The sequence below is a fragment of the Bufo gargarizans genome, chromosome 1 (genome assembly GCF_014858855.1).
Source record: "Bufo gargarizans isolate SCDJY-AF-19 chromosome 1, ASM1485885v1, whole genome shotgun sequence".
Taxonomy (NCBI): Eukaryota; Metazoa; Chordata; class Amphibia; order Anura; family Bufonidae; genus Bufo; species Bufo gargarizans.
Window position 1 is genome coordinate 276,253,469 of NC_058080.1, and position 24,096 is coordinate 276,277,564.

Consider the following 24,096-nt stretch of genomic DNA (forward strand, 5'->3'; position numbering starts at 1 on the left):
CGAGCAGAGGAGCCTGTGGCCGCTCAGAGCCGGGAGGAGGGGTTAAATATGCGCCCATGCAAAAGAGCTAGAAAAGCTAGGGCTGCTTATACCCCTCCTCCCGGTATCTGGTGACAGGATGAACGGCTCTCGTGAGATTTCGGCTCATTCTCGTCGGCAAAGGCAGCGGTCCTCCAGGACCATAGAGAGCCGGGGACAGAGCGGCCGGAAGAAGGAAGTGTCTAGCAGCACGAGAAGGCCCCAGCAAAGAATTCAGGGAGCTGCCTGCCCTTTAGCGTCAGTGCAGAACTGAAACAGCCTGCTGGATGACACATATTTGGGGCGGCCTGTTGAGGAGCTCCCAAGTGGTGTGGTTGAGCTACCTCCGAGCCCCCATAGAAGATCAAGTCAGCCTCTGGCTTCAACCTCTGGACGTGTCCAGGAGGAGCAGAAGAGTGGTAAGACAGTCACTGTTGTCCCTGTGTCTGTGTCTGCTATTTTGTCTGATTTTATTAAGTTAGTTAGTACTAGATTGTCAGACAAGGGGTTAATGCAGCAGGCATTCAAACGGTTAATGCAGCTGCAGATGTATGGAGCACAAGCTCCAAATCTCTTAATGCTGATGGGGTGCCTATTTTAGAGATTTGGTGTTAAAGAGGCTTTTGCATGTGAGGTATCGCCGCTTGGTTTTCATTTAAACATCAGCATTAAAGAGAGGATTTGGCGCATGGAGTATGTGGACATTATGTCGCTATTGCCATCAGCTAAAGAGCATGTGACTAAGTCGGATAAGAAGGAGGATAAAGGCGAGGACGAAAGAAAATATGTCATGCCCAGGTCACTTAATAACTGGCTTGAAGCCTTCTGTATATTTGCAGCTGTGCTGGGCGAGAAGCATACAGAATTCTGTTCTGGCCTATTTCAGCACATGGATATGTGCATTGAGGCCTATCGCAATTTTGGAGGCCTGGCTTGGTTTTATTATGATGAAACGTTTCATCAGAAGCTGGCGGTCCACCCCTCTTAGATGGGGGGTAAAAGACATAGGTTTATGGGTGAATCTAATGTTACCGCAAAAACCTGTTCCTTTTTAACCTTCAAACTCTTCTCAATCGGTTTTAAAAAAGGGGGTTTGCTTTGCGTTTAATGAAACATTATGTAAATGGTTGAGTAATTGTTGATACAAGCACGAATGTTCCTTTTGCAGGGGCGCTCACCCCATGGTGCCCTGTTTCAAAAGGAACTCTGTCTGGTCAGCAGCAGCTTGGTACCAAGGAACAAGTTCTTAAGAGCATTGAGTCCAGTAAAATTGTCCGCAATGCACCCTTGGCTAGAGCGTTACCCAGAGCAGCAGAAAGCTAAATTAATTTTTGACGGATTTAATGAAGGGTTTGTTATACCGGAGTTCCTTGGTAAGGGCTGTTGCTGGGTGGACAATTTAAAGTCGGTTTATGTTCATAGTGATGTTGTAAGACTAAAATTACAGAAAGAGTTGGTTATGGGTAGAATTGAAGGTCCATTTAGCAGCCCATCGTTTGCGAATTTTTGACTTTCTCTGTTGGGTATTGTACCAAAGAAGGAGTCAGGTGAATTTAGACTTATACATCATCTGTCATTTCCAGAGAAGAATTTGTTAGATGACATGGTGGATAAGTCTTGTGCTACGGTGGAATATTCTTCTTTTGATAGTGCATTATTGTTACTTAGGCAATTCGGCAAAGGGGCTTAGTTGTCTTAGACTGACATAAAGTCGGTCTTTCGCTTGCTCCCTGTTAATCCTTCTGGGTTTTGTTCGTTAGGTTTCCAGTTTGATGGGTTTTATTATTTTGACAAGTGCCTTCTGATGGGTTTTGCGTTATTGTTGTTATTATTTTGAAGCTTTTTCTAGTTTCATTCACTAGGTTTTGTATTCTCTCATTTCTTTTGGCAGTATTTTACATTATCTGGATGATTTTTTGTTTGTAGGTTTCCCTAATTCTAGTCTTTGTTCTGTAAATTTTTTTTGATATCTGTAATTGCTTTGGTATTCCAGTTGCTCATGAAAAAACTGTTCTTACAAGTTGTTGTTTAGAATTTTTAGGAATTACTATTGATACACCTAAGATGGAATTTAGATTACCGGAAGTAAAATTAGACAAATTAAGATATCTGTCGCATTATCGAGGAAGAAGAAATGTACTTTGAAAGAAATGCAATCGGTTTTGGGTTTGCTTAATTTTGATAGGAGAGTTATCCCCACGGGTAGAGTTTTTTCAAAGCGTCTTTATTTTTCCACCAGGGGTTTGAAATCGCCTAGCTCTCATATTCGGCTTACGAAATGCTTGAAGGATGATCTTTTTATTTGGTTAGAATTTTTACAGAACTTCAATGGCTCTAGTTTTTGTCAAGAGGATTTCTTAGATTCTGATGTCTTGGGTTTATTTACTGATGCTGCTGGAAATTGTGGATACGTTTTTTTGGGGGAAGGTAATTGGTCTGCAGAGAAATGGCCTGACTCATGGTTTAGTCGTGGCGTGACAAAGAATATTGTGTTATTAGAGTGATTTCCTGTAATTGTGGCGGTAGCAATTTGGGGGTCAGAGTTTAGGAATAAGATGATTTTGTTTCATACAGACAACAAAGGTGTTCTTTTTGCCATTAACACTTTATTGTCCAAGTCAGAGTTAGTGGTTAAGCTGTTAAGGCATCTGGTGCTTGTTTGTATGCAATGTAATATTTGGATCAAAGCTAAATATGTTGTAGGGTCATCAAATAGCTTAGCTGACTCTTTATCTCACCTGCAGTTTTGGAAGTTTCGGCAACTCGCTCCGGAAACAAATCAGCCCTCGTCATCTATGGGACCTTATTTGGGATTCATTTTGGATAATATTAGATGCCCGTTAGCACCCTGAACATGGCCTGCTTATGCAGCCGCATGGCGTGACTGGTTATTATTCAATTTTGGTTGTGATGATAAATTTAGTAATATCACTGATAGAGGTTTATTATTTATTGCAAGTTTGTGCGACAGGCAGTTGTCTTTTTCTGCTGTTTCTAAGACTGTTTCAGGTATTTCGTTCTTTCAAAAAATATATGGTGAGCAGCCCCTGTCTGCTTGTTTTCAGATTAAACAAATGTTGAAAGGGTACAAAAAACACTTTTCCAATGTTGATATTAGGAGACCGATTTCCATTCAGATGTTATTTGACCTGTTTAATGTTTTACCGAAGGTTTGTTTTGACAGTTTTGAAGTTTTATTATTCAGAACAGCGTTCATTTTGGCGTTTTTTGCTGCTTTGAGAGTTGGTAGCAGTCAGCAAATCTGTTTGTTCTGGGCTAACTTTTTCAGATGTGGCAGTTAAAAAGAGCTCAATATAGATTTTTCTGAGACATTCTAAGACTGATCAAGTTGGGAGGGGCAGGTTTATTAAGTTGAATCAGTGGGTTGGTTCGGTTTTATGCCCAGTGGCTATTGCAAAGTCATGGTTAGCAGTATGTCTGTCCTTGTCGGGTCCTTTTTTTATTACATAAAGATTGTTCTCCTTTGACTAGATTTCAGTTTTGTTCAGTTTTGATAAAATGTTTAAAGGTATTGGGTCTCAGCTCCCTTAGAATATCAACCCATTCCTTTAGGATTGGTGCTGCTACAGAAGCGGTCAATTGTGGTCTGGATGAATCAGTGATTCGCAGAATCAGGCATTGGGACTCTCACAGAGTTAGTCTTTATGTTAGACCAGATTTAATGTTATCAGACTAATTTAATTTCTATTTTGCATGATGTCAATTTATAGTCTGGATTCTGGGCCACTCATTTATATTCTGGGCTCAGAAGTGAGCTGAAAAGAGAGCTTATTCTACAAACCTTTCTCTTGACAGTTCATCATTGTAGATATTTTGGTGGGGGAGTAGAGGACTAGTTTGGAAAAGACTGTTGGTTGAAATACGGAAATTAATTGGTAGATGGCCTTCGCTAATATGATTAATATTCACGTTGGTGGTAATGATATACGCAAAGTTAAAACATGTGGTCTTTTATGGGAAATGAAAAAGGATCTAGCTCTGTTACAATGCATGTTGCCCAACACAAAATTTGTTTTTTCAGAAATTGTTCCTCGGTTAAGGTGGTCAGAGGCTGGTTGCATCTTCTTTGAGTAAATTAGAAAGCGGGTGAACCGAGCGATGAAGAAATTTCTTCCGTTGCTCGGTAGTGTTAGTTATAGGCATGTGGCCCAATCACTGCAAGGGTCCAGCAATCCATGATAGCCGGGCCCCTGCTGTATCCGCTGGCATCGCTGTAAAAGCTGATGTCGGCAGATTAACCCCTTCTATACCACGGTCAGCACTGACTGCGGCATAGTAGGTATTTGTGGCGGGTGAGGGAGCCCACTCGGTCCCCACGCTGTTGTGGCGGGGACCCGATGGGTGAGAAGGCGTCCCGATGACTTACAGAGGCTGCCCAATGCCTTGCAAGGCATAGGGACCTGCCTTCTACAGAGGCCGAGGAGATCCAGTCCCAGGCTGGGTCTCCTATGTAATCTGTTAGTGTATTACTCAGTGTAATACACTAACAGGCAGTGCATTACAATACATATGTATTGTAATGGATTGCAGAGGGGATCAAATGTTGAAGTCCCAGAGTGGGAGAGAAATAAAGTTTAAAAAAATCAAAATAAGTGTTTATAATAAGAAAAAATAAAGTTTCAAGTTAAAAAAAGAAAAAAACTACATTTCCCCTGATTTTATAATAAAAAATTGAAGAAAAAAAACAAGAAGAAAAAACACACATACAGGGAGTGCAGAATTATTAGGCAAGTTGTATTTTTTAGGATTAATTTTATTATTGAACAACAACCATGTTCTCAATGAACCCAAAAAAACTCATTAATATCAAAGCTGAATATTTTTGGAAGTAGTTTTTAGTTTGTTTTTAGTTTTAGCTATTTTAGGGGGATTTCTGTGTGTGCAGGTGACTATTAATGTGCATAATTATTAGGCAACTTAACAAAAAACAAATATATACCCATTTCAATTATTTATTTTTACCAGTGAAACCAATATAACATCTCAACATTCACAAATATACATTTCTGACATTCAAAAACAAAACAAAAACAAATCAGTGACCAATATAGCCACCTTTCTTTGCAAGGACACTCAAAAGCCTGCCATCCATGGATTATGTCAGTGTTTTGATCTGTTCACCATCAACATTGCGTGCAGCAGCAACCACAGCCTCCCAGACACTGTTCAGAGAGGTGTACTGTTTTCCCTCCTTGTAAATCTCACATTTGATGATGGACCACAGGTTCTCAATGGGGTTCAGATCAGGTGAACAAGGAGGCCATGTCATTAGTTTTTCTTCTTTTATACCCTTTCTTGCCAGCCACGCTGTGGAGTACTTGGACGTGTGTGATGGAGCATTGTCCTGCATGAAAATCATGTTTTTCTTGAAGAATGCAGACTTCTTCCTGTACCACTGCTTGAAGAAGGTGTCTTCCAGAAACTGGCAGTAGGACTGGGAGTTGAGCTTGACTCCATCCTCAACCCGAAAAGGCCCCACAAGCTCATCTTTGATGATACCAGCCCAAACCAGTACTCCACCTCCACCTTGCTGGCGTCTGAGTCGGACTGGAGCTCTCTGCCCTTTACCAATCCAGCCACGGGCCCATCCATCTGGCCCATCAAGACTCACTCTCATTTCATCAGTCCATAAAACCTTAGAAAAATCAGTCTTGAGATATTTCTTGGCCCAGTCTTGACGTTTCAGCTTGTGTGTCTTGTTCAGTGGTAGTCGTCTTTCAGCCTTTCTTACCTTGGCCATGTCTCTGAGTATTGCACACCTTGTGCTTTTGGGCACTCCAGTGATGTTGCAGCTCTGAAATATGGCCAAACTGGTGGCAAGTGGCATCTTGGCAGCTGCACGCTTGACTTTTCTCAGTTCATGGGCAGTTATTTTGCGCCTTGGTTTTTCCACACGCTTCTTGCGACCCTGTTGACTATTTTGAATGAAACGCTTGATTGTTCGATGATCACGCTTCAGAAGCTTTGCAATTTTAAGAGTGCTGCATCCCCCTGCAAGATATCTCACTATTTTTGACTTTTCTGAGCCTGTCAAGTCCTTCTTTTGACCCATTTTGCCAAAGGAAAGGAAGTTGCCTAATAATTATGCACACCTGATATAGGATGTTGATGTCATTAGACCACACCCCTTCTCATTACAGAGATGCACATCATCTAATATGCTTAATTGGTAGTAGGCTTTCGAGCCTATACAGCTTGGAGTAAGACAACATGCATAAAGAGGATGATGTGGTCAAAATACTCATTTGCCTAATAATTCTGCACTCCCTGTATTAGGTATCGCTGCATCCGTAATGACTGGCTCTATAAATATATTACATGATCCACCACGTCTGATAAACACAGTAAAAAACTGTCAAATAAAAACTGTGTCAAAAAAAGCTATTTTTGTAACCTTACATCACAAAAAGTGCAACACCAAGCAATCAAAAAGGCATATGCCCCCAAAATAAAAAAAATCAAACCATCACCTCATCCCGCAAAAAATGAGACTCTACCTAAGACAATCGCCCAAAAGATAAAAACAACTATGACTCTCAGACTATGGAGACACTAAAATATGTTTTTTTTATTTAAAAAAATGCTATTATTGTGTTAAAGTGAAATAAAATAAAAAAGTAGACATATTAGGTATCGCCGCATCCATAACAACCATCTCTAAAAAAATAAATAAATCACATGCTCTAACCCCTCAGGTGAACACCATAAAAAAAGAAAATAAAAACTGTGCCAAAAAAGCCATTTTTGGTCACCTAACATCACAAAACAAGCAAACACCAAGCAATCAAAAAGGCGCATGCCCCAAAAAATAGTACCAATCAAACCGTCACCTCATATCGCAAAAAATGAGACCCTACCTAAGACAATCGGTCAAAAAATTAAAAAAAGCTATGGCTCTCAGACTATGGAGACACTACAACATCATTTTTTGGGTTTCAAAAATGTTTCAAAAATGCTATCACTGTGTAAAACTTAAGTAAATAAGAAAAAGTAAACATATTACTTATTGCCACGTCCGTAACGACCTGCTTTATAAAAATATCACATGACCTAACCCTTCAGGTGAATGCTGTAAAAATAAATAAATAAAAAATGTGCTAAAACAACCGATTTATTGGTCACCTTCCCCAATAAAGTGTAATAATGAATGATTAAAAAATCATATGTACCCAAAAATGCCCTTACAGCTGTTTAGGACCACATATGGGGTGTTTCTGTAAACCACAGAATCAGGGTAATAAATATTGAGTGTTGTTTGGCTGTTAACCCTCGATGTGTTAAAACAAAAATGGATTCAAATGGAAATTGTGCCAAAAAAATGAAATTTAGAAATGTCATCTTCATTTTCCTTTAATTCTTGTGGAATACCTAAAGGATTAACAAAATTTGTAAAATCAGTTTTGAGTAAGTTGATGAGTGTAGTTTCTACAATGGGGTAATTTATAAGTGGGGTTTCTATTATGCAAGCCCCACAAAGTGACTTCAGACCTGAACTGTTCCTTAAAAAGTGGGTTTTGCAATTTTTTAAAAAAGATTTAAGAATTGAGATGAGTCAGGGACAGGACTCATCTCAGGTTAATTTGCATATGTATCAAATCGTTTTTTTTTACACAATAAAAGCACAATACCTATGGGGACTGGGTATTGTGGATGTGCTAGCGGCCATCTAGCAACCCATGTCCTCAGCTATATACACAAAATCCAGGTGACGGGTTCCCTTTAACCGCCTCCGGACCACCTAACGCAGGATCGCGGTCCGGAGGTGGCAGTCTGAGGCACAGTCACGCAGGGATGCGTCATCTCGCGAGACGCGAGATGAGGCACACAGCCGGCCCGCGCATGCGCATCACGGGCCGGCAAAAGTTCGAGGGGGTTGCATCATCAGCCTGCCAGCCAATGATCGTGGCTGGCAGGCTGATGATTTTTAAAAAAACGAATCACAGGCCAGTTTACACTTTATATTTATAAATATAAAGTGTTAAATGGCTGCTGTGCTCCTCTGCTGACTCTTTTCGTCGGTTGGTCTCAGCAGAGGAGCACAGTTCACAGTGAGTACACTAGACACAACACTTAGCCCCCAGATCACCCCCATCACCCCAATTAACCCCTTGATCGCCTCTGTCAATCACCTAGTGAAAGGGAAAAAAGTGATCAGTGTAAACTGTCAATTTTTTTTTCACTGGTATTGACTGTTAGGTTTTAGGATAGTTTAGGCCCCTTGGTTAGGTAGTTAGCAATCGGTTAGCGCCCAGCCCACCGCACCGCAGTCACTGATTCGCTGATTAGCATATCTCTAATCAGCATTTGTACTTTTATAGTATCTGTAAGGGATCAAAACTGATCACAGTCAGATCTATAATAGTATTAGTGTCACCTTAGTTCGACCCTCCACCCAAAAAGCAGTGTTTGCCCGATCAGGCCTTATCGGTCGCCCACACGTGCGTTAACCCACGCCCGCCCCGCCGCAGTGACAAAAAATAATTATTTTTTTGATCACTGCACAATCACTTTCCAATCGCTGCGGCGTTAAAAAAATCAGTTTTTATATTTTTTATCAATCGCAGCGGCCTCCGGTACTTCGCTAGCCTCCCATTTGTAAGACAGGCTTGCTTTTTTTCTTGGGTAGTCTCAGGGAATACCCCCTAAATTTAGTAGTCTAAATGTCAAACAAGGGGTATTTTTCTGAAGAGGCCTACAGGATTCTGACCCAGTCGGATGAGGAATGGGAACCCTCATCTGACGAATCTAGCGGGTCAGAATATGAACCTGTAGAAAGCAGTGGCAGTCTGACCCAAAGTTCGGACGAGGAGGCTGAGGTCCCTGATAGCACCAGGTGTACCCGGCCCCGTGTTGCTAGACCACAGGTTGCGCAGGATCCGCTTCAAGGGCAGCAGAGTGGGGCTGGCGCTGTCAGATTACGTGGTGAGGCATACACCAGCAGCGCAGCCCACCCTGGACCTAGTACCAGCACTGCTGTACAATATGGTGAAGTGGCGAGCACCAGAAGGGCAGTTGAAGCTGGTACGGTGGCACGTGCAATAGTTACCCCGTCGCAGTCACCGCATAGACAGGCCCGTAGACCCCCTAGAGTCCCTGAGGTGCTGGCAAACCCTGATTGGCAGTCCCCAACTTCAGCCGCACCATTAGTTCCCCCTTTCACCGCCCAGTCTGGAGTTCGGGTTGAGACAGCTCAGATCGGTTCGGCCCTGGGATTTTTTTAGCTGTTCTTGACTGCGGAGCTCTTGGACATAGTCGTGGCAGAAACAAACCGGTATGCCACTCAATTTATATCCGCCAACCCGGGAAGCTTTTATGGCCAGCCTTTCCGGTGGAAACCCGTCCAAGTTTCCGAATTAAAAAAATTTCTGGGCCTTCTCCTCAACATGGGTCTAACCAAAAAGCATGAATTGCGGTCATATTGGTCCATGAACCCAATTCATCACATGCCCATGTTCTCTGCTGCCATGTCCAGGGCACGATTTGAGCCCATCCTGCGTTTCCTGCACTTTAGCGATAACACCACCTCCCGTCCCAGAGGCCACCCAGCTTTTGACCGGCTCCACAAAATTCGGCCCCTCATAGACCACTTCAACAACAAATTTGCAGATTTGTATACCCCTGAGCAAAACATCTGCGTAAACGAGTTCCTTATACATTTTACCGGGCGCCTTGGCTTCAAACAATACATCCCAAGCAAGCGCGCCCGGTATGGGGTCAAATTGTATAAGCTCTGTGAAAGGGCCACAGGCTATACCCACAAATTTCAGATCTATGAGGTGTAGGAGAGTACCTGGGGTGGTAGTAGACGGCAGGTACGTGCCACCGGGGGTCCTGGCACCGGTGGAGTAAGAGCCAGAAAAGTGCATATTGCAGCGGTTATGCTGTTAACACAGCGGATCCGGGCCGGCTCTTATTGGGAGCAGGCAGATATGCGGGCGGGTGCCTGTCTCCCCACGGTCCAGGCCAGGTTTTGCAGGGAAGGGTTAAAACCTGACCAGCAACAAGGGTGTGGTGTGCAATGTGAAGCTTCTGTGTTCTCTGGCTGTGAGAGTAAGAAGTGGAGGTGAGCTGGGCTGTGTGCTGAGGCCTGTGGAGGACTGTGCAGGATCCTGCAGCTGAAACCAGGAGGGATCCGTGTCCTGTGGCTAGAAGCAAGACCCATGGACTTACTTCACCAAGGAGAAAAAGGTGACATTACTCTTGGCTTTAAATAGACTTTGCTTTATGTGACTGAAACAGGCCTCAAGTAGCCTGCAGCAGGGACTTGCTGTGTTTGAACTATTATTTCGCTGTTGTGTGTGAGCACCCTCCCTATGAACTGCACCGTCTTTCACAAATATGCACCGTGTGAATAAACAAAGCATCGTGTTTTACACCAAGACCATTCTGTGTTGCCTCTATACTGCACTCGCTACCACTGCCTACCAGAGCGGATCCCCACAATTGGTAGCTTCAGAGGGCAAACGGCAGTGAGGCCGGAAATGGTGTTGTTTGGACTGTATGTCATATATTAAGCCGGCAAGTTTTGTGGCTCCAGATAAGATGGAGGAGGCCATTAGACACTTGGTGCAAAGTAATGAGGAGGCTACTCAGAGACATGAGGAAGCCCTGAGAGACCAGCGGCAATTGAATAGTCTAGTGGCCCAGCAACTGGCGACTATGCAGGAGTCCATGCGTGTGTTACAACAACAAGCCGTCCCGGGGGGGACCGCAGTCCTACCTGCTGCCCGGGATAAGGTGCGCTCAGCATTAAGAAAGATGGGCCCCGAAGAGGATATCGAGGCGTTCCTGATGGTCTTCGAACGCACTGCGGAACAGGAAAGGTTACCGGCAGAACAGTGGGCCGAAGTAGTGGCGCCATTTTTAGTGGGAGACGCACAAAAGGCCTACTTCGACCTCAGTCAGGAGGAAGCCAAAAGCTATAAGAGGCTGAAGGGGGAGGTGTTGGCTCGTCTTGGGGTTAATACCTATGTGCGTGCACATCGAGTCTACCGGTGGGCCTTCTCCGAGTCCCGGCCTGCTCGGTCCCAGGCCTATGACCTGTTACACCTGGTAAGAAAATGGCTGCAGCCTGAGACATTGAGCCCCTCGCAGATGGTGGAACGGGTGGTGGTTGATCGTTTGGTGCGCACACTGCCAAGGGCCATACAGCGCTGGGTTGGTCAGGGAGACCCCGGCAACCTGGATCAGTTAGTAAGCCTTGTCGAGAGGTATGTGGCAACCCAGGACTTGGTGCGGGACTCAACGCAGGCGCAGGAATCCCGTCGGGCTCCCTCTCAGGCTAGAGATCCGGAAAAAGGGACCCAACCACAAAGGGGGGGGGGGGAAGGCTAGTCCTACTCCAGGGAAGAGAGACCGGGGAGGGACCACGGGGATTCAATGTTGGCACTGCCACGGCCTGGGACATAGGGCAGCGAACTGTCCTCAAACACCTGAACCCATGGACTGCGGGTTCGCTCGCCGGTCCTCTTTCTTTGCCCGGCCTGTATGTACCGCGGATGCCAGGCCGACCACCGATATGCCACCTCTGTGCCAAGTCTTGGTCGATGGGCATCCGATTAATGCTTTGCTGGACTCTGGGAGCCTGGTGACCCTAGTGCATGAGTCCTTAGTGTCTGAGACACTCCCAGAGAAGCAAACCCTGTCCATTGTCTGTATCCATGGGGACCGCCGGGAGTACCCCACTGCCAGGGTTACCATGTCCGTGTTGGGCAAAGAGGTGCAGCATGTCGTCGGAGTGGGACGCCAAATCCCTTATGCCGCCATACTGGGAAGGGATTTTCCTTTGTTCTGGACTCTATGGAAGAGCAATATGCCTTCCCTTAGGGACAGGCGACAATCGGGCCCAGTGCCCGAGGATCCCGATGCAGGGATACCAGCTGTAGGGGTCACCACATCACCCGTAGAGTGTCATCCCGATAGGTTTCCCCTAGAGGTGTTGGCAGGCGAATCCGTGGAAACCCCGTCCATCCCGGACCTGGAGGTATCCCGTGACACGTTCAGGACCGCCCAGCTCCAGGATCCGACATTATTACGGGCGAGGGAAGGGGTGACAGTGGTAAATGGGGTGGCTCAGCACCCAGGGGCCGACTCGGTGTTTCCCCATCTGGCTTTTAACCAGGACCTGCTGTATAGGGTGGACAAAGTGCAGCACGAGGTAGTGGAGCAGCTGGTGGTACCCCAGCCATACCGCCGTGTGGTACTGGACTTGGCCCACTCCCACGTGCTGGGAGGACATTTGGGCGTAAAAAAAAACCCAAGAGCGGATTCTGCAAAGGTTCTATTGGCCCGGGGTTTATGAGGAGGTCAAAAGGTTTTGCCAATCCTGTCCAGTGTGTCAGATGACGAGCCCCCAGCCCCACTATCGCAGTCCCCTAGTACCCATGCCCATCATCGAGGTCCCCTTCGAAAGAATAGGGATGGATCTGGTAGGCCCCATAAACAAGTCGGCCAGAGGGCACCAGCATATCTTGGTGGTCTTAGGCCCCTTTCACACGAGCGAATATTCTGCGCGGGTGCGATGCGTGAGTTGAACGCATTGCACCCGTACTGAATCCTGACCCATTCATTTCTATGGGGCTGTTCACATGAGCGGTGATTTTCACGCATCACTTATGCGTTGCGTGAAAATCGCAGCATGCTCTATTTTGTGTGTTTTTTCACGCAACGCAGGCCCCATAGAAGTGAATGGGGCTGCGTGAAAATCGCAAGCATCCGCAAGCAAGTGCGGATGCGGTGCGATTTTCACGCATGGGTTCTAGGTGACAGTCTATTCACTGTATTATTTTCCCTTATAACATGGTTATAAGGGAAAATAATAGCATTCTGACTACAGAATGCATAGTATAATAGTGCTGGAAGGGTTAAAAAAATAAAAAAGTTAACTCACCTTATCCTCTTGTTCGTGTAGTTCGTTCCCGGTCTGTTCTTTGCTAGCTGTGGGCTTGGGCTAAAGGACCTTTGATGACGTCAGATCACATGCTCCATCACCATGGTGATGGACCATGTGATTGGAGCATGTGATCTGACATCATCAAAGGTCCTTTAGCCAAAGCTAGCAAAGAACAGACTGGGAACGAACTACACGAACAAGAGGATAAGGTGAGTTAACTTTTTTATTTTTTTAACCCTTCCAGCACTATTATACTATGCATTCTGTAGTCAGAATGCTATTATTTTCCCTTATAACCATGTTATAAGGGAAAATAATACAATCTTCAGAACATCAATCCCAAGCCCGAACTTCTGTGAAGAAGTTCGTGTTTGGGTACCAAACATGCACGATTTTTCTCACGCGAGTGCAAAACGCATGACAATGTTTTGCACTCGCGCGGAAAAATTGCGCATTTTCCCGCAACGCACCCGCCTCTTATCCGGGCAAAAAACATGACGCCCGTGTGAAAGAGGCCTTAGACTATGCCACCAGATATCCTGAAGCGATCCCACTACGTCATACTTCTGCTAAGCTCATAGCTAAAGAACTCATGGGTATGTTCGCAAGGGTGGGGATTCCAAAAGAGATCCTGACCGACCAGGGGACGCCCTTCATGTCTAAGGTGACGAGGGAGCTCTGCAAGCTTTTAGGGGTTAAACGGTTGCACACGTCCGTATACCATCCTCAGACCGACGGACTAGTGGAACGCTTTAACAAAACCCTAAAAACTATGCTTAAAAGAACCGTAGCCAAAGACGGGAAGGATTGGGACCTGTTGCTGCCGTACGTATCGTTCGCAGTGCGAGAAGTGCCCCAGGCATCTACGGGATTCTCGCCCTTCGAGCTATTTTACGGTCGACGGCCAAGAGGGTTGCTGGACATCGCTAAAGAGGCGTGGGAGCAACAGCCCACCCCCCACAAGAGTATTATAGAGCATATAGAAAAGATGCAGGACCGTATAGAGACAGTCCTACCAATCGTCCGGGAACACATGGAAGCCGCCCAACTGGCACAGAGCCGGGTATACAACCGGAGTGCCCAGGTCCGGACATTTAACCCGGGTGACCGGGTACTGGTGCTAGTCCCCACCATTGACAGTAAGTTTTTGGCACGGTGGCAAGGTCCCTACGAGGTGAAAGAGAAGGTAGGGTCAGTAAATTACAAGATATCCTAGCCAGGCCAGTGGAAGCCAGAACAGGTATATCATGTAAATTTACTGAAATCGTGGAGAGATAGGGAGTGTCTCAATGGGGACAGCCCAAGCACTGTCTTGTCTGCGGGGAAGATCCCAGCTCCACCCGAGGTCCCGGAGGGCACCTCCGCGGTAAAGATAGCGGGTGGTCTGTCGACTAAACAAGCTCAGGAAGCCAAAGAGTTGGTGAGTCGAAATAGGGACGTATTCTCTGAGCTTCCTGGTCGAACTTCGGTAGTCCGACATGACATCGTCACCGAGCCCCACGTCAGGGTACGGTTAAAGCCGTATCGTGTACCGGAGGCCCGGCGACAGGCCATTTCAGAAGAAGTAAGGTCCATGTTGAGGTTAGGGGTGATTGAGGAGTCAAGGAGCGAGTGGGCCAGCCCCATAGTCCTCATCCCAAAACCTGACGGTACTCTGCGCTTCTGCAATGACTTTAGAAAGCTCAACGAAGTGTCGAAATTCGATGCCTACCCCATGCCCCGGGTAGACAAGCTCATAGAACGGCTAGGGAAAGCTCGCTATTTCTCAGTCCTCGACCTCACAAAAGGATATTGGCAGGTGCCTCTCACGGAGGCGGCAAAGGAGAAGACTGCCTTTGTCACCCCCGAGGGGTTATTTCAGTACCAAGTTTTGCCCTTTGGCCTACATGGCGCTCCAGCCACCTTCCAGCGATTGATGGACGTCATCCTACGGCCCCATCGTCCATATGCTTCGGCATATCTGGACAACATCATCGTGTTTAGCCAGGACTGGGAGAGTAACCTGCCCAAGGTACAGGCCGTAGTCGATTCACTTAGAAAAGCTGGACTGACGGCCAACCCAAAAAAGTGTTCGCTCGGGTTCGAGGAGGTCCGGTACCTGGGATATGTGATTGGGCGGGGAGTTGTCAAACCCCAGGTAGACAAGGTTGAGGCGATCAAGAGCTGGCCCAGACCTCTTACCACCAAGCAAGTACGTTCGTTCCTAGGGATGATAGGATATTACATGCGCTTTATCCCCAACTTTGCCACAGTAGCGGCCCCATTGACAAGACTTTTAAAGGGGAGGAAGACGGTGATGGTCCGCTGGGATGAGCAGGCGGAGGAGGCATTCTCCCGTTTGAAGTCGGCTCTGTGTGGGTCCCCGGTTTTGGTGACACCCGACTTCACACGGGAATTTGTCGTTCAGACGGACGCCTCTGGAGTGGGCCTAGGGGCAGTACTCTCTCAGGAAATCAGTGGGGAGGAACACCCTGTTGTCTTCCTGAGTTGCAAACTCACCCCAGCGGAAACCAGGTACAGTGTGGTAGAGAGAGAATGCCTGGCCATTAAGTGGGCCCTCGAGTCCCTTAGGTACTATCTGTTAGGGAGAAGGTTCCGTTTGGTGACCGACCATTCCCCTCTCCAGTGGATTAGCCGGGCCAAGGAGGGGAGTGCCCGGGTCACCAGATGGTTCTTGTCCCTCCAGAATTTTAAGTTCAGTGTCGAACACAGGGCAGGCCGCTTACAGGGGAATGCCGATGCCCTGTCCCGGATACACTGTTGTACATGTGTCCAACCCCTCAGGATTAAACAGGGTGTGCAACCCTTCAGGGTTGAACAAAGGGGGGGATATGTAGGAGAGTACCTGGGGTGGTAGTAGACGGCAGGTACGTGCCACCAGGGGTCCTGGCACCGGTGGAGTAAGAGCCAGAAAAGTGCATATTGCAGCGGTTATGCTGTTAACACAGCGGATCCGGGCCGGCTCTTATTGGGAGCAGGCAGATATGCGGGCGGGTGCCTGTCTCCCCACGGTCCAGGCCAGGTTTTGCAGGGAAGGGTTAAAACCTGACCAGCAACAAGGGTGTGGTGTGCAATGTGAAGCTTCTGTGTTCTCTGGCTGTGAGAGTAAGAAGTGGAGGTGAGCTGGGCTGTGTGCTGAGGCCTGTGGAGGACTGTGCAGGATCCTGCAGCTGAAACCAGGAGGGATCCGTGTCCTGTGGCTAGAAGCAAGACCCATGGACTTACTTCACCAAGGAGAAAAAGGTGACATTACTCCTGGCTTTAAATAGACTTTGCTTTATGTGACTGAAACAGGCCTCAAGTAGCCTGCAGCAGGGACTTGCTGTGTTTGAACTATTATTTCGCTGTTGTGTGTGAGCACCCTCCCTATGAACTGCACCGTCTTTCACTTGTATGCACCGTGTGAATAAACAAAGCATCGTGTTTTACACCAAGACCATTCTGTGTTGCCTCTATACTGCACTCGCTACCACTGCCTACTAGAGCGGATCCCCACAGAGGGTAAAGATCAGACCCTGGAGCCAGTCGGTTGCCCTGACTACCTGGGGAGCAGTGGGAAGACAGTCTGGGACTTGGTGTCACCCTTATTTGACAAGGGGTACCATCTTTATGTGGACAATTTCTACATAAGTGTGCCCCTCTTCAGGCATTTGTTTCTAGAACAGATTGGCTGCTGTGGCACCGCGCGACCTAGTCGCAGGGGCTTCCCCCAACGGCTCGTTACTACCCGTCTTGCAAGGGGAGGGAGGGATGCCTTGTGTAATGAAGAACTGCTCGCGGTGAAATGGAGAGACAAGCGTGACGTTTACATGCTCTCCTCCATTCACGCAGACACGACAATACAAATTGAATGAGCAACCAGTGTCATTGAAAAGCCCCTCTGTGTCCACGACTATAATTCGCTCATGGGAGAGGTGGACTTCAATGACCAGATGTTGGCTCCATATTTAGTTTCCCGATGCACCAGACGCTGGTATAAGAAGGTGTCTGTATATTTAATTCAATTGGCTGCATATAATAGTTTTGTTCTCTACAGTAAGGCTGGGAGAACAGGATCCTTCCTCAAATTTCAGGAAGAGATCATCGAGAACCTCCTGTATCCAGGAGGTTCCGTGGCCCCATCCACCAGTGTAGTGAGCCGTCTACACAAGCGACATTTCCCCAATGTCGTTGCTGGTACCTCAACCCAACCGTCACCCCGAAAAAGATGTTGTGTCTGTAGCAGGAGTGGAATAAGGCGTGATACCCGCTATTTCTGTCCTGACTGCCCTGACCACCCTGCCCTATGCTTAGGGGAGTGTTTCTGGAAGTACCACACACAGGTACACTTAGCATAGGGATCACATCTCACAGGACAGGTACACAGGTCTATTAGGGCCCATTCACACACAGCTGCTGCAAACCTCTCCTTTCACCTGGGCCCATTCACACACAGCTGCTGCAAACCTCTTACTTTCACCAGTAAGCAAAAGTTAACGTTATGTTCAAAAAGTTAAATAAAGTTTATATGTTCTGTTCAAAAGTTATTATAAAGTTAATAAATTTATTGCGTTGCGGCCTGTTTTTTCTTTTTTTTTTTACCTTCCAGGTGGACCAACCGATCGACTAGCTGCAGCACTGATGTGCATTCTGACAGAAGCATTGCGCTGCTGTCGGCGTATGCGGCGCTGCAAGACGAGATTTCTCCTCTGCAGTAAAAGATACGTTTGCCGAGGCATATGAGCTGAGGAGGCGGCGGTGTTCATATGCTTTGGCAAACACTTTGTAAATATAAAAAATAAATAAAAAATCCCGGCAATGATTTATTCATCCACATCGATTGATGTGAATGGAGAAATCGGGTTTGCCAGGGCATATGAGCTAAGTGGGTATGGATGTTGGGCGGAGCTCCTATGTCCTGGCAGACGCCTTTCCCCTTTTTTGGGCAGAGATTTTTTTCATCCACATTGATCGATGCGAATGAAGAAATCTGTGCCGTTCATTTTTTCTTTCAGCCCAGAGGCTGAACGAAAAAAAAATAATCACATTACCCGTATGCTCAATATAAGGCCTCATGCACACAACCGTTTTTTTTAAGGTCCGCAAAAACGGGGTCCGTAGGTCCGTGATCCGTGACCATTTTTTCGTCCGTGGGTCTTCCTTGATTTTTGGAGGATCCACGGACATGAAAAATGAAAAAAATATCAAAGTCAAGTTTGCCATTGAAATGATAGGAAAAAACGGACACGGATCACGGACACGGATGACAATCTTGTGTGCATCCGTGATTTTTCACGGACCCATTGACTTGAATGGGTCTGTGAACCGTTGGCCATAAAAAAAATAGGACAGGTCTTATCTTTTTCACGGCCAGGAAACGGATCACGGATGCGGCTGCCAAACGGTGCATTTTCCGATTTTTCCACGGACCAATTGAAAGTCAATGGGTCCGCAAAAAAAAACGGAAAACGGCACAACGGCCACGGATGCACACAACGGTCGTGTGCATGAGGCCTAAGGAGAATAGCAGAAACTCCTAATGCTGGCCATACATGTAATGATTGCGGAGACCCTTAAATGCCAGGGCAGTGCAAACACCCCACAAATGACCCCATTTTGGAAAGAAGACACCCCAAGGTATTCGTTGAGGGGCATATTGAGTCCATGAAAGATTGAAATTTTTGTCTCAAGTTAGCGGAAAGGGAGACTTTGTGAGAAAAAATATATATAAAAAATCAATTTCCGCTAACTTGTGCCCAAAAAATTATTTTTCTATGAACTCGCCATGCCCCTCATTGAATACCTTGGGGTGTCTTCTTTCCAAAATGGGGTCACATGTGGGGTATTTACACTGCCCTGGCTTTTTAGGGGCCCTAAAGCGTGAGAAGAAGTCTGGGATCCAAATGTCTAAAAATGCCCTCCTAAAAGGAATTTGGGCCCCTTTGCGCATCTAGGCTACAAAAAAGAGTCACACATGTGGTATCGCCGTACTCAGGAGAAGTTGGGGAATGTGTTTTGGGGTGTCATTTTACATATACCCATGCTGGGTGAGATAAATATCTCAGTCAAATGCCAACTTTGTATAAAAAAATGGGAAAAGTTGTCTTTTGCCGAGATATTTATCTCACCCAGCATGGGTATATGTAAAATGACACCCAAAAACACATTCCCCAACTTCTCCTGAGTACGGCGATACCACTTGTGTGACACTTTTTTGCAGCCTAGGTGGGCAAATTGGCCCACATTCCAAAGAGCACCTTTCGGATTTCGCAGGGCTTTTTTTTTTTACAGATTTTGATTTCAAACTACTTCTCACGCATTTGGGCCCCTAAAAGGCCAGGGCAGTATAACTACCCCACAAGTGACCCCATTTTGGAAAGAAGACACCCCAAGGTATTCCGTGAGGGGCATGGCGAGTTCATAAAATTTTTTTAATTTTTGTCACAAGTTAGCGGAAAATGATGATTTTTAGTTTTCCTAACAAAGTCTCATATTCCACTAACTTGTGACAAAAAAATAAAAACTTCCATGACCTCACTATGCCCATCACAAAATACCTTGGGGTGTCTTCTTTCCAAAATGGGGTCACTTGTAGGGTAGTTATACTGCCCTGGCATTTTAGGGGCCCAAATGTGTGCGAAGTAGTTTGAAATCAAAATCAGTAAAAAATGGCCTGTGAAATCCGAAAGGTGCTCTTTGGAATGTGGGCCCCTTTGCCCACCTAGGCTGCAAAAAAGTGTCACACATGTGGCATCGCCGTACTCAGGAGAAGTTGGGTAATGTGTTTTGGGGTGTCATTTTACATATACCCATGCTGGGTGAGATAAATATCTTGGTCAAATGCCAACTTTATATAAAAAAAATGGGAAAAGTTGTCTTTTGCCGAGACACCCCAAGGTATTTCGTGATGGGCATAGTGAGTTCATGGAAGTTTATTATTTTTTGTCACAAGTTAGTGGAATATGAGACTTTGTAAGGAAAAAAATAAAATCATCATTTTCCGCTAACGTGTGACAAAAATTAAAAAAATTGATGCACTCGCTATGCCCCTCACGGAATACCTTGGGGTGTCTTCTTTCCAAAATGCCCATCAGCAAATACCTTAGGGTGTCTACTTTCCGAAATGGGGTCATTTGTGGGGTTTTTCTACTGTCTGGGCATTGTAGAACCTCAGAAAACATGACAGGTGCTCAGAAAGTCAGAGCTGCTTCAAACAGCGGAAATTCACATTTTTGTACCATAGTTTGTAAACGCTATAACTTTTACCCAAACCATTTTTTTTTTTTTTTTACCCAAACATTTTTTTTTTATCAAAGGCATGTAGAACAATAAATTTAGTGAAAAATTTATATATGGATGTCGTTTTTAAAAAAAAAAATTACAACTGAAAGTGAAATTTCGTTAAATTTTGATTAATAACAAAAAAAGTAAACATGTCATCAGCAATGAAATACCACCAAATGAAAGCTCTATTAGTGAGAAGAAAGGGTGGTAAAATTAATTTGGGTGGTAAGTTGCATGACCGAGCAATAAACGGTGAAAGTAGTGTACTGCAGAATTGTAAAAAGTGGTCTGGTCATTAAGGGTGTTTAAAGGGACACTGACAGGCCTTCTGAGCATAATTAGATCTTTATATGCCTTCCTAGGTCTTATAATAAGTTTCCAATTCATATAAGTATTATCCCTGTGCGCATTGTAAAACGTGAAAAATAATCTTTATAATCACCTGTCCTTTCTGCCCAAGGGGCGTTCTTTGTGCCGCATTTGTGCCCAGCCGCGCCCCAACTGCCGTAGCCTTAGACACGCCCATCTCATTAGAATTCACTTTGCTGGGTGGTATTTTCCTGTCCCTGACATTCGGAGATCCCGCGCATGCCCAATACGAAGTTACGGTCATCGGCCTCAATAGGGGACGCAGGCGCAATGTGATCCCGGCGAGCGAGGGTGCCGGGCGCATGCTCAGGATCTCCGAATGTCAGGGACAGGAAAATACTGCCCAGCGAAGTGAATACTAATGAGATGGGCGTGTCTAAGGATCCGGCAGTTGGGGTGTGGCTGGTCACAAATGCGGCCCAAAGAACGCCCCTTGGGCAGAAAGGACAGGTGATTATAAAGATTATTTTTCACGTTTTACAATGCGCACAGGGATAATATTTATATGAATTGGGAACTTATTATAAGACCTAGGGGGGGCATATAAAGAGCTAATTATGCTCAGAAGGCCTGTCAGTGTCCCTTTAAGCTAGGGGGGCTGAGGTGGTTAAGTAATAAATATTTTATGAGGAATCACTTTCTGTATTAAATCTAGAGAAATTATATTTTGCACATTTTTGGTAAATTTGGGATTTTTTCATAAATAAAGGTTAACTATATTGACTCAAATGTATGCATGTCATGAAGTACAATGTGTCACAAGAAAATCTCAGAATGGCTTGGATAAGTAAAAGCGTTCCAAAATGATTACCACATAAAGTGACACATGTCAGATTAGCAAAACATGGCCTGGGCAGAAGGTTGAAAACTGGCCCGGGGTAAAAGGGGTTAAAAGTCCTCATGCAGCTTTGGAAATATAAAAAAGTTATGGGTGTCAGAATGTGATGATTTTTTAAAAGTAGTAAAACATAACAAAAACAATATAAATTTGGCATCTTTGTGATTGTACTGACCCACAGAATAATATGTGGTAAAACTAAAATAAAAAAAACACGTTTTTTTTTCAGTTTCACACCACAAATTATTTTTACACGATATGGTAAATTAAATGCGGCCATTAAACAAATACAACTTGTCCTGCACAAAAATAGCCCACATCCAGTCACGTGAACAGAAAAATAAAAAAAATGTATGGCTTTTGAAAAGCAGGGAGAGAGAAAAATGTGATTGGGTCCTGAAGGGGTTAATGTTTAGCACCTGTTGTGTATCTTAAAGGGCGATTCCCATCATAGACAATAAGGGCATATCGCTAGGATCCACCTCTCGGACCCACACCTACAACGAGAAAAGAAACAGGGAGAGTTGTGGCTGGAGGACCATGGGTTTCCCCCACCAATCGCTGCTCCCTGCAAGTGAATGGGAGCGCATTGTGAATACGTGGCCCCCGCTCCCATTTACTTCTATGGGGCCGAAGGAAATAGCCAAGCTATTTTTGGTGGCCCCATAGAAATTAATGGAGGACAGCTGCGCATGCGCAGTGCACCCTCCACAACTTTCCCCGCTCCTTTCCTTTATTGCGGTATGCAATAAAATATATGTAACCGACACACACAGTTCCACTGAGTTACCACTGAATAGGGACATGCACTATAAACCAGCATATAAAGAATCCACTAAATAACATGAAGCAAATGTAAGGTAAGGTAAGACCACTAAAAATGGAGACAGACCATGATAAGGTCAGATATCAAGAGCCATCAACAGCTGGTGCAGTGGACCTGGAAACATGAGAAGCGCCCAATGTGTATCGCCAGAGCAATCCGGCTTCCTCAGGGGTAAAGAGCTGTATGTTGGAGTATCACATAATATAGGATAGTAATTGAGGTGCAATTATATTCACCTGTGCAGCAGGAATTATATGGGCGGTGTGGAAGCATGTCAAACAGTGCAAATACGGAAACCGGAAGTGTGGAAATCACATGATCAGCAGGTGGAACGCATATGCGTTCCACCGGCCCAATCACAGCCGCCCATCACAAATGGGCGAAAAGGACAGTGGAGTCTAACACAATGGAATCAACATATATTTATTTGGGAGATATAGGGAGCAGTGAGGACACATGAGGCAGCAGCAGCAGCGATACCAGCCAAGCTGGTGAGCGAATGGAGGCGATGATCGATGACATGAAATGGAATGCCACAGTGGAACGCATGGTGGAACGCATAGTGCGCTCCACAGGGAATAGTGGAACGCACGATGCGTTCAACACACGGGTAGGAGAGCCGGGGGCAGCCCACCATACTAGAGGGGATGGAGAAGGGCATGCTAGACAATAAGGGCAGTTTTGTAAACAAAATATAGCTGTTATGCATGCATTTGGGACAGTGAGTGTTGATAATACAAAGGCACTAATAATGAAGCAGATATATATCTATATGGATATAAATATGCGTATATATGCACAAGGTGTCAGAAATTGAACAGTTAATACATGATTCGCATCATGTATACAATACACAAAATAATCATAAATAAATAAATGTACTCATATCATTACTAATAATACCAATGTGAATGCCTACAAGGAGATACAAGTTATTGATAATAAACAAACCTATATGTGCATGAAATGACCAGTGCCGGATGGGTGCCAGTGTATAGCACATGCAAGCAAATGCAAACATCAACACTGTCCCCAAACGGCACAGTGCAAATATATATGTGCGTAAATCAAGTACCTCCTAGTTCGCCCCCAGTATTGGTGCCCAGACACCACAGAGCATGTTTGCCCAATATGGTGTATACCCTACTGCACGTGGGGTGGCAACATACCGTAAAACCCCAGGTGAAAGAATAGATGGCCACCCACAAGGTTCATATAGGAACCCCAAATTCAGGTATTATAGAAGCCAGTGAACGTGAGTTCTTCATTTAGTCCATGAGGGGCCACTGTGTCCAGATTGAAAATCCATTTGGACTCCAAACGTAGCAACTGGGAAGTGGCCGACCCTCCCCTCAATTTCATGCGCACCAAATCAAGGCCCGCAATCCTGAGTCCAGAGGTTATGCATTGGTGACAGTCCAGAAAGTGCGCAGCGACTGAAGTGAACGGTTTCTTGGCTTGAATCCGGTCACGACGGGCCAAGGCAATATTTGATAGATGCTGTTGAATACGTTTCCCTACTTCCTGGCCGATCTGGCCCACATATTTTTCCACATTCACAAATGAGTGCGTAAATCACATTCCTTGTTCAGCAGTTGATGTAATGACCCAGAGATATCACGGCCGGGTGCCTGCAGGTGGAAAAGGAGTCAGTACAAACAGTGGTGTATCTTGGTTTTGTGCTGCCCTAGGCGAGACTAAACTCGGGCACCCCCTAATATAAATTTGACCCAGAGATATCACAGCTGGGTGCCTGCAGGTGGAAAAGGAGTCAGTACAAACAGTGGTGTATCTTGGTTTTGTGCTGCCCTAGGCGAGACTAAACTCGGGCACCCCCTAATATAAATTTAAACCACCCCTTCCTGTGAA

At 45.6% G+C, this 24,096-nt stretch overlaps 1 protein-coding gene across 3 annotated transcripts in view; it reads left to right on the forward strand.

The window, feature by feature from the left end:
* Nucleotides 1-24,096, forward strand: part of LOC122944920 (UDP-glucuronosyltransferase 2A1-like) — a 60,600-nt gene that overhangs the window by 3,357 nt on the left and 33,147 nt on the right. Inside the window, exon 1 of one of the 3 annotated variants that reach the window (XM_044303670.1) lies at nucleotides 316-437. The exons of the other annotated variants lie outside the window; for them this stretch is intronic. The gene's annotated coding sequence lies outside the window, so the exon portion shown is untranslated. Of the gene's footprint in view, nucleotides 1-315; nucleotides 438-24,096 lie in introns of those variants that run through there. 3 annotated transcript variants of the gene reach the window in all.